The following is a 12,360-nucleotide window of genomic DNA, read 5'->3' on the forward strand; positions in this document are numbered from 1 at the left end:
CATAGTATGAGCACAGATGAGGATATGGGAAAAGGTAGAATACATTCAAGTGGTAATACTTGGTTCAGAATCCCACTGCTTATCCTGGTTACCGACACACAACAAACATAGTAAACATTTATTATATGTTCATATCCTACCTTCCTTTCTAGCACAGGACAGATGATATGGGGAATTTTGAACTAAAATCTATGATTAAAAAAGTTTTTTGAGAGGTGCTAAATTCCATTTTTATTATATTTGAATATTGAACATATATGACTCTTCTTATGAATAGATTTTTCTGAATATGTGCATTTTCATTGACACTCCTTATTCAATAATCTTGCCATACATTCATGAAACAGTACTTCCTTTTTTTTAGAAATTTTTTTCATTTTTCTTTTTTTGCAAGGCAATGGGATTAAGTGACTTGCCCAAGATTCCACAGCTAAGCAATTATTAAGTGTTTGAGTTCATATTTGAACTCAGGTCCTCCTGACTCCAGGGTCGGTGCTCTATCCATTGAGTCACCTAGCTACCCTGAATCAGTACTTTCTAAAAGAACAGGCACAAACATTACCTTCTCTATTTTTGGCAATAATTCTGTGGAGTAGAGCAGCTATTGTTATTCCCACTTGTCACAAATCAAGGATCAGCTCAAAAGCTCAAACATTTATTTGGATTCTGGTCATCTGAATAGTGTGTGGTAGAACAGGGATTAGCCCTCAAGTCTTCTAAAACTCTCAGACTACTATTTTTCCTCATGAAGACAAGATGGCCTAATGGAGGTAATGAAGGCTCTATCTTGAATCTTTGACATCATCATTATAGGGAGTTCCCTTAACTTCATCTGCCAATGAAAGTTAATTCTTTCTATACAATTTATAAGCTTGGATAATTGTCCAAAGCAGTGAGACATTAAGAGACTTATACAGGATCATTCAACCAAATACAGATGAGATGTAGAATTTGATCCCTGGTTTCTGAGACTCTGAGACCACTGATCTCTCCACACTGCATCTGGGTCCTGATGAAAAAGCATCTTTCCTTCCTATTTTTATCTTTTTTTTCTAAATGAAATAGATGACTTTGGAGAACTAGTTTTTGGACAAAGTGTAAGCTAACTTTTCAGTTCTTGTTGATCAGCCCAATGAAGCTGTAAAAAATTAGGAAAAAACCTTACAATTAAATAGCATTGTATGCAAGCTATGGAAAGTATTTTTACAAATATTATCTCATTTGATCCTCACAACATCTCCAGCAGGTAGTCGCTACTATTATTCCATTTTACAGAGGAAAAAAAAACTGAGGCAAATAGAGGTTACTGACTAGGGCTAAGCTTTAAGCTAAGGATTTGAATTCAGTTCTTTCCAGTTCCAAATTCAGTTCTTTATCCATTGTGCCATCAGCAGACTGATTTTACCTCATGTCCCCTTGGATTTTACAGCAGGTTCTAGTTTTGTTTTCCTACATAGCAATTTTATTTCAAATCCATGTAGATCAATTTACAACTTCCAGTCTTGTTTCCAACTTTTTAGCATAAGCACCAGTATTTCTATTTATCCTTGGATTGCTTTATACATTATTTTTCATCTATTTATTCTATATTGAATAGAATAGTATTCAGTATTGAATAGAAAATGCAAACCAAGGAAATGTGGTTTTGAGGGAATCATATCTTCCCTTTCTTTCTGGATGTTGAATGTTGTAGATCTTTCTCTCCTCTCACTTTCTTCTTAACCATAATAATCTGGTTTTGGACTTTATTCCAAAAAAATGACCAAAACTGCCCTCTCCATGATCTCTAAATTGCCAAATTCAGTGAACTTTTCTTGGTTCACAGTCTCTCTGAGTTCTTTGCAGTCTTTGATGCTCTCCTCTCTCTCTCTTCTGGTTCTCCTTCTACATACCTGACTGTCCAGGATGCACCAGATAGCGCAGTGGATAGAGCACTGGCCTTGGAGTCAGGAAGTGAGACTTCAAATCCAGTCTCAGACATTTAGTAGCTTGACTTTGGGCAAGTCACTTAACCCTGACTGCCTCCCATCCTGGGCCATCTCCAGTTGTCTGGATTCCTATCTGGTCACTGGATCCAGATGACTCTACAGGAGAAAGTGAGGCTGGTGACATAGCTCAGCATCCCCTCAGTCAAATCCAATTCATGTGTTTGTCAAGGCATCACCTCCCTGTGCCATGGACTTCTTCAAGAATGAAGGACAACCATCACCATCATTATCATTATTATTATTATATCTGACTGTCCCTTCTTGGTGTCCTTTGCTGTATCTTCCTCCAGATCATGCCTTCCTTTTTTTTCAGGTTTTTAAAGGCAATGGGGTTAAGTGGCTTGCCCAAGGCCACAAGGCTAGGCAATTATTAAGTGTCTGAGGTCGGATTTGAACCCAGGTACTCCTGACTCCAAGGCCACTCACTGTGCCACATAGCCACCCCTGAGATCATGCCTTCTAATGGAAGATGTCCTTTGGGATTCTGTCCTAGGTCTTCTTCTTTTCTCCTATACTGCTTCAACTTCCATGGATTTAATTATCATCTCTATCTAATGATTCTCAGATTTACTTCCCCTGCCCCAAACTCTCTGCTGACCTTCAATTTTCCTACTCCAACTGCCTTCCAAATATCTCAGACCAGTTGTCTGGGAGACATCTTTAACTCAGCATATCTGATACAGAACTCATTATGTTTTTCCTTAAACCAACTTCACCTCCTTATTGTTTTTCAGTTGTTTCATTCATATCCTTGTCTTCATGACTTTATTTGGGGTTTTCTTTTTTTAAATTTATTTAAGGCAATGCGGTTAAGTGCCTTGCCCAAGGTCACACAGCTAGGCAATTATTAGATGTCTGAGGCCAGATTTGAACTCAGATACTCCTGACTCCAGGGCTGGTGCTCTATCCATTATGCCACTACGCCATCCCCCCCCCCCACTGTATCATCTAGCTGTCCTCTATTTGGAGTTTTCCTGACAATGATACTGAAATGGTTTGCTATTTCCTTCTCTTAATTTCCACCTTAAATCATTCCTGTTACTTTAGGGGAAATTTTTCTTCCCAGTTCCTCGAGCTCACAACATAGACATTATCCCCAATTGCTCACTATCTCTCATCAAAAATTTTCAATGTGTCTGGATTTCACCTTTGTTACTTCTCTCACATAAGTCCCCATATCTCTTCTGATTCTCAGCATAAGTGTAGGCCCTCATCATCTTACACCCGGACTACTGCAATAGCCTTCTGGGGAGTCTGCCTGCCTCAAGTCTCTCCCCATTCATTTTTCAGTCAATAGAGGAATATTTCTAAAAGGCAGGTCCAATCATGTTTTCATGTTGCATAAGTACTCCCATAGTACTCTATTACCTGCAGGTTCAAATAATAAATATTATTTGACATTCAGAGGCCTTCATATCCCCTCCAATCCCTTTTACCTTTCCAGTCTTCTTACAATTTACTCCATACCACATTTTCTTTGATCTAATGACATTGGCCTCCTGGCTGCTCCAGGAAAAGATGCTCTAACTCTTTGCTCCAGGAATACTTTTCGTTCATACTTTATCCACCAACTTTCTTGGCTTCCTTCAAGTTTCAAATACAATTTCACTTTTTACCGGAAACTCTCCCTAATCTTTCTTAAATCGAGTGTTTTCCTTTGTTTATATTTCCTATTTATGCTATATAAACTGGTTTGTGTGTTTGTTCCCTATTAGATTGCAAGTTCCTTAAGGACAAGGACTTTTTTATTTTTTAATTATATTAATATTTTATTTATTTTCCAATTATATGTAATTGTGGTTTCTATCAATCATTATTTGGCAAGGGTTTGAATTTTATGATTCTCCCCTTCCCTCCTCCCCCCTCCTCCCAAAAGAAGGCAATCTAATATAGTTTTTATATTTGCTTTCATGATAATGCACAGATCAAAACTGAATGTGTTTAGAGAAAATATATATATATATATATATATATATATATATATATATCCATGAAGAAAAAAGAAAATAATAGAGATAGCAAAATTATGTAATGCCTAAGATAACTTTTAAAAAATTGAAGATGATAATCTTTGGTCTTTGTTTAAGTTCCTTCTTTGGATATAGATGGTATTCTCTATCTCAGATCCCCTAAAATTGTCTCTGATCATTGCACTGATTCAGTGAGCATGTCCATCAAGTTTGATCATCACCCCCATGTTGTTAAGATGTATAAAATTCTTCTGGTTCTGCTCATCTCATTCAGCATCATTTCATACAGGCCTTTCCATGCTTTTCTGAAATCCCATCTCTCCTGATTTTTTATAAAACAATAGTATTCTATCACATACATATACCACAATTTGTTCAATCATTTCCCAATTGATAGATATCCCCTCAATTTCCAATTCTTTGCTACCACAAACAGAGCTTCTATGAATATTTTTGTATAAGTGATGTTTTTACCCTTTTTCATGATCTCTTTAGGATATAGACCCAGTAGTGGTTTTGCTGTATCAACAGGTATGAACATTTTTATTGCCCTTTGGGTATAATTCCAAATTGCTCTTCAGAAACGTTGGATCAGTTCACAGCTCCACCAACAACAAAGTAGTGTCCCAGATTTCCGACATCCCTTCCAACATTGATCATTATCCTTTCTAGTCATATTGGCCAATCTGAAAGGTATGAGGTGGTACCTCAGGGATGCTTTAATTTGCATTTCCCTAATCAATAATGATTTAGAGCAATTTTTCATATGACTACAGATAGCTTTGATTTCCTTATTTAAAAAGGCAAGGACTTTTTAAAACCTCTTATATTCAGTGTCTGCTGTATATTAATAAATATTTGTTCATTGATTGATCGAGTGATTGACTAACTCCTTTGATTTAAAAAAAATCACCATTTGGTGATCAGCATTAAGTTTCTGAGTCTCTCTGGACTCACCTAGACTAAGTTTGTCATTCAATCAATCAATTTTTCAGATAGTATCTGTTAAGAGGCTCTTACATCCTAAGCACTATATTAGGCAGTGGAGATTCATTTAAATAAAAAGACACTTCCAATGTCAATGAGTTTTATAAAAAAAATAAAAACAAAAGCAAAAAATTAACAAAAATCAGTCTGCCACTTGACTTCTCAAAAGTCATTCCTACTTGGTAAGACCAGTCAAGCCTTCAATTCCACTCAAAGAAATTACAAAATCTAAGGATACTCTTCAACATCCTGACAAAGTATCAGAGAAGAACTTGAGTGGAAGAATAGGAGAATTATGATATATGCCCATTCTATAGATGTAATTCGTCCAAGGTCTTACAGCTAGCAAGAAGGAGAGTCAGGAATATAACTCAGGTCTCTTTGCTTCCAAATCTATTAGTGTTCCTTCTATTATACTATCCTGTCTCCTATAGCACAATACTTTCTTTTGTAGAATACAATTAAGGGATCAGCCCTTGGATAAAGAACCACAAAGAATAAAAAGATCTTTACACCCAAAAATATTTATTAATTTAAATTGTCTTATTTTCTTAATTTTAAAAAGTAAAATATGGGGACAGTATCAGCTCATATTTATATGTCTTAGCTTCATGCTTATTGTTGCTTCTTTCTGTGATATCTCACATTCACATTTCTATGATACTTCACCACTATAAAATACTCTCCTCACCTAAGTCTCCTGAGCTAGGAAGTCCAAGAATTCTTATCTCCATTTTATATCTGGGAAGTGCTATGCATATGATTACAAAATTCCTGAAATGACAGGCTCCCCTGGTACTGGTTGGAGCAGAAGTGCCAATAAGAGCCAGGTCCTAAGTCTCATCCCTTTCCAGAATAAATGGCTTCAATCTCTTGCATAGCCACAAATAACACCTCAAATCATCTTATACTATTTTGGAAAAAGAATGGAGCAGAGCACAGTGATAGAGCAGAAGGAAAATTTAGTACAAATCTCTTCCCCAAAAAATAATTGGTCTGGTTCTTTTCCCTTTCCCTCAACATCAGACCAGACTCCCCTCAGCTAAACTCATGTGATCCAAAACTAAAATCTAGTTCTCTTTTGGCTACACTTCACTATACCTCTATATCAAGTACATTAGGAAGGAATATGATTTACATTAAGCATTCTTTGTTTTTATCTTTTGACTTATGCTAATAACATATCTATCTATGGAAGGTTCATCTTAATAACCTTGGTATTCATCACTAATAGTCATTAGTATCTCAGGACTTCCTAGTATTATTTGCCCATAAACTGATTCCCTGCTCTAGGATTGTAGAGTTTATTCAACATCAGAATTTTCAACTTCCCTGGACTGGTCACCCATTTGGACTGGTCACCCATTGGGGTTACAAAGAGTTGGACACTACTGAGCAACACCAGAAAGATGCCTACTACCAATTGATATCAGGCTATTATTCTTCAATGCCTCAAGAGAATTATTAATGCAGGGATGGATAAGGATGATTGATTTTTTTGAAACTTAACAGTATTGGTCCAGAGCTTGTCATAATTCCTGGTACATAGTAGGTACTTGTAACATGTTTGCGGACTCATTAAGTTGACAGTTTCTCTTTTATACTCATTGAAAGCTAAGACAGTTTCAGTGATAGGCAATTAAGACAATATGTTCTTTCTGTTTCCCCATGGTTTGGATTTTTCTTACCAGGTTTCTATTTGTGAAAATTGTTAAATTCACAGATTTTGGGGGGTTTGAGTGTTTTGTACAACAAAAACTATTAAAAAATTCCTTATAAATTTTTCAATGTTATGTTAACTATAATAATGTTTCATTTTATATGTTGAATCCCATAGAATACTGGCAAGTTTATATTTCTTACTAGTGTTATTACTGGTGTAGTTCAGTGGCACAGTGAATAGAGCTTGGTATCAAGAACACTAATTTTCATGTGTTCAAATCCATCCTCAGACACTTATTTGCTGTGTAACCCTAAGTTTATTTAACCTAGTTTGTCTCAGTTTTCTCATCTGTATAATGACCTGGAGAAAGAAATGATAACTCATTGCAGAATCTTTGCAAAAAAAGCCATACATTGTGATGGCTAAGTGGCACAATGGATAGAGCACAAATCCTGGAGACAGGAGGACCTGAGTTCAAATTCGACTTCAGACACAATAATTACCAAGCTATGTATCCTTGGAAAGTCACTTAATCCCATTGCCTTGCAAAAGCAAACAAAATAAAACCACACAAACAAACCAAAGACCAAACCCAAATAGGGACATGAATAGTCAGATACAATTAAAGGAACCTAACAACAAAGGGTTATTATCACTGTTATCTCATTCTTTTTGGTGTGGATGAGATAGAGATATAAATACTTTTAGGAGAAGTTGTTATCCTGCTATTCTTTTTTTTCCCATGTTTAATATTCTGACCATTATTGAACAGGTGGGTAAAATTAATGCTTTTTATAATTGGATATAAAATCTATATAACTGAATACATGTACCCAGATATTAACATATTCTCCATTGTCTCACTGAAATCATATTTGGCAAAATTCCAATAGCAGATAGAAAGACACAGTTTGATGATATTTATTTCATCTTGTTTCCCACATGTTTTTCATTTCTCCTCTATGTCTCTTTATTTTTAAGCTTTTCATTGGAGATTGTCAGTATTTATTATGATGACATCTATTAAAAGCATTGTTCCTGAATTTTTGTGGAATAAAAACATATCTGGGCAGGTGTGGGATATAATTCTGTCTACAATGTTGGTTCAAGTCTAGTTTATTTGTTGAAAATTCCAAAGACATTGTGGGGTTTACATTTATAGTACAGGAATTATGTAGACATAGTTTATAAAGAAGAGGAAATTATTAGTATAGAATTCTAACCACCAATGATGACTGGAAACTAGATATCCAATAGACATTAAATGTTTACAAAATTTAAAGAATATGTAGCATAGTTTTTTCTACTTCATTGCATCATCTGCCTCAGTTGGTAAACCAGGGCTCCTTAAGAATAACTGTAATTTTGGTGGCAAAGACTTCATCTTCAATCTCTATTATAAATCCCATTATTTTCTATAAACAAATCCAGGACTCAGGAATTTGTTGGATGTTTATTTGTCAATATATTTGTGTCTAAGTTCTTATGGATACTCTCATTATAATCTTTTGATTTAAATCCTAAGTCTTACTCATTTCATAGAACCTTATATCTATTCATCACAGTCAGAGGTATATATCTTGCTTCAGTTTTTAATATTGCTCTGTGAAGCAAGATATACTTTTCTCCCTGCCAAAAATACTTCTGTTAATTGTTAGCTTGTTTGTCATACTCTTTGATAAGATATATTCATCATCTCATTTCTTTTTATTGAGAATGTATTAGTCTTTCTGAAGCTGCCTTTGAGTGATGAACTCTCACTTTGGAGTAATTGTTCTAAAGATGATTCTATAAATGGTATTCAAACTTTCTGTTTCCCATTTGATCCAATTTGTATCTTTTTAGTCTTAGGTTTCTTGCAGTCATTTAGATGATCACCAATTTCCCACAAGCTTCTCCATAAGATCTTCTTCCTGATTACTTTGCCTCTCAAATCTCTGTAATGATGTTTCTATAGGTTATAATTATTTTTATTATATGTGTTTCTCTGAATCTTTATCATTTCAATCTTTTGACTTTTGCTTTCACATGCTGATTAATGGATTCTAGAATCTATAATGTGCTTTTGTTTTCTGTAAACTTTACTGGATTTTTTGTTACCTTTGATTATTCACATTGTCATTCAAGTTGGTGTACCATTTAGATATAGATCAAATCTTTCAATACCTTTTTGAGATTGTTTCTATCTTGATGCTGCTTTGACTCAGTTTTGGGAATATTCTTTGATAATTCTACCTTTCTTTTAATGGTTCTTACTATGACTATGATCACTGAATATACTCTATCATTTTCAAGTCCAGAAATATTTTTATATTTTATCAAATATTGTATGATAGCATGTTCATTCATAATGATTATAGTAAAATGTAGTGGTTGTAACAAATGCTAGTTGAATTCATGCTGTCAAACTCAAAAAATTCCTTTTCAAAAGTATGGTCTAAGGACACCTATCTCTTTTTAAAAATTATTTGAAGCATCAGCGTAATATCGAGAGTTTACATTAAATAAACATTAATGGTTTCAAGTACTTTAACATTCCTGTCTTTGTATCTTAAAATTTCCTCAATTTCATCTTTTATTTCACCTAATCTAGGCAAAGGCATGAAGTTATTCCTGATGGTTGTCTTACACTGATCAGCAATATGTATATGATTTGGAGCTGAGAAGGCAAAAAGCAATATGAACACATCATCTATATCTTTTCCTTGTGTTTTTATAATATAGGACAAATGAATAATGAAATTATTCATGTCTACAGTATATCTGATGTACTGTGCACCAGTGATTTGCCTTCTGTGGATATAGTCAGCATGAGCTACATTAAGTCTCCCTAGAAGGTGGCAAATAGGTATTTGCAATTTTTTCCTAGGTAGCTTGTTTGATTCCTTTTAATTTCTGCACAAAAGAAACACTATTCAGTCTGTATCAAGATGATTATTTCAACAGTAAAGTCATCCTGCATCTCTATGCCTCTCTATCTAACTCTCAGCAACAGTTGCATCACACTGAACACCCAATAAATGATATCATGAGAAACCATTTTGCCAGAGTTTCAAGGTTCTTGCCAGGTCTTCTTGGCAATTACAAACATCTCAAGGCACACAAAGTTCCCACTGTATATCACCCTGTTTGACATTCTTTGATCTTGCCAAGTCACCCTGCCCCACTGGCATGGACAGTAGTTTACAATTTGTGAAAATTATTATTATTATAAAAATATTTTGGATCTCAATCAGCATTTGCTGTTAAGTTGGTTTTCAGTCATGTACATTTGAGGTGTTCTTGGAAAAGATACTAAAGTGATTTGCCATATTTTTCTCCCACTCATATTATAGTTGATGAACAGAGGTAAACAGTGACTTGCCCAGGATCATGCAGCTATGAATATTTCAGGTGAGATTTGAATTTAGTGAAATGAGCCCAGTACTCTCTCCATTGTGCCACCTAGCTGCCACAAGTATTTACAAACTGCCTACTGGGTTCCAGGCACTATTCTGAGTATCAGAGATAGAAAGGGAAAAATAATAACCCTTGTTCTCAAGGAACTCAAAGCCTAATAGAAGGGGAAAACATGCAAATCAATCTATACAAGTCAGATATTTAAAGGAAAATGGAAATTAATCAGCAGTGGGAAGGCATTAACATTAAAACAGAGGAGGGAAGGCTTCTTATAAAAGGTGAGTTTTTAGATGAAACTTGAAGGAAACCAGGGAGACCAAGAAATGGAGAAGGAAAGAGCATTCTAAGCATGGCGACACTTCAAGAAAACTTCATAGAGTCAGGAAATGTAGTTAGATCTTATGTGAGGCCTAGAAAGTCAGTGTTTCTGGTTCTCTGCATATATCTAATCAAGATAGGGGGCCATAAGATTTATGAAGTCTTAAAAGGTAGGAGAGAATAAGTTTAAAGGAGGCTTTGAAAACCAAAGCAAGAATTTTACATTTTTATATGGATTATTTTATAGAGACACTAGAACTTATTCAATAGAGGGGTAATAATTCAGTTAGACCTGCACTTTAGGGAAATTAATTTGAAAGTTGGGTGGAGGATAGAGTAGAGTAGGGAGATGCTTGAGGCAAGGAGATGAACAATTATGCTGGTGCAATGGTATAAGAATGAGACAAAGAGATCTACACCATATGAGTGGTAACAAAAGCAGAAAGAGGGAGGACATAGAAGTGTTGCAAAGGTAACATTGACCAGACTTGGAAACATATTGGACAAGGGAGATAAGAGAGTGAAAAAGATGATATTCGAATTTGTTAAAGGAAATGATGTTTACCCTGAAGAATAATGAGAGTGAACAGTACTTACTTTAAATATTTGTAGACTTGTCATACAAAAGAGATAGTAAGTTTATTTCATTTATTCCCAGGATCAATGAGTAGAAGTATAGAGGATGATATAAATAAGAACTTCCTAATAATTATAATTTTATCAAAATAAAATGACTGCATTGGGGAATAGTGAGTTCTCTGTCTCTTGTGGTCTTTTAAGTAGAGAGCTGAAGAAAATCATTTTCAAGGTTATTTGAAAGGGATTCCCATTTTAAGTAATGATTGGTTGAGTTAGATTACCTCTCAGGTCTTTCCAACTTTGGTTCTACTTTTTTTAAGTCACCTCTACTATGAAAAAAATATATATATTCTTAGTTGAAAGTAACAACTGAATTAAAAATAGATTGTATTTTGGGTACTGCCTTTATTTTCTGGGAGTTTTTTTGGTGAAGTCTTTGTCACTGAAATGTTCTAACTAATGGGAGAGAAGGGACTTGGGTACTATATGTGTCTCCAGACATCTGTCTGCATTAAAAATGTTCAGTTGGAATGTTCTGATCATTTATTTTAATTAAAATTTTATTAGTACTATAAAATTATTATGGCATTAAAAGCAGACTGTATAAATCACTTATGTGAGGTGGCAACATTAAATATTTACTTAAATAGTCAATTTGGATAACCAGACAGAGAGAACATCAACAAACAGCCTTCACATCAAACTGTATTCTTTTAACCTTTCTATAAATTTTCCTTTACCATTTTTATAATTTTTTAAAGTTTGGCAAGAAGTGAGATATCTCTGTAGTTCTTAGGTTTTTCTCATTGAACACTGAAAATAGAGGAAATTTCACCAGTTTCTCAACATTCCCTACACCAAAATGGTAGCCTAGCAAAGGTCTACTGTCACAGTATCATCTAGGAGTGAAAACTCAGTATCTGGTGTAGATAATGAAGGCAATATTTTTGCTTTGCATTGTTTTTAATGATGGAGAAAAATTCCAGTGCAGTAAAATATAAAGGAAAGAAAAACATTAAGAGAATTAAAAGTTAGTAAGAGTTGTACTAAATTCCAATTGTAGGCTATGTGACAATTTCTCCAGGTTTCATTTTTTTGTATCTTCAAAATTCAGAAGTTGAGCTAGATTTATCTCTGAACTTAAAATATAAGGTGCTTTATTCCTGTTAGGGAGAGAAAGAATAAGTGTTTATTAAGTATTTATTAAGAGCTAGATGCTCTGCTAATTGCTATACAAATATTATTCATTTGTCCCTCACAAAAACCCTGAAAATTGGGTATTATTTTGTCCAATTTTTTATTTTTATTTTTTTATTTTTTGCAGGGTAATGGGGTTAAGTGGTTTGCCCAAGGCCACACAGCTAGGTAATTATTAAGTGTCTGAGGCCAGATTTGAATTCAGGTATTCCTGACTCCAGGGCCAGTGCTCTATTCACTGCGCCATCTAGCTGCCCCT

The sequence above is a fragment of the Macrotis lagotis genome, chromosome 2 (genome assembly GCF_037893015.1).
Source record: "Macrotis lagotis isolate mMagLag1 chromosome 2, bilby.v1.9.chrom.fasta, whole genome shotgun sequence".
Taxonomy (NCBI): Eukaryota; Metazoa; Chordata; class Mammalia; order Peramelemorphia; family Peramelidae; genus Macrotis; species Macrotis lagotis.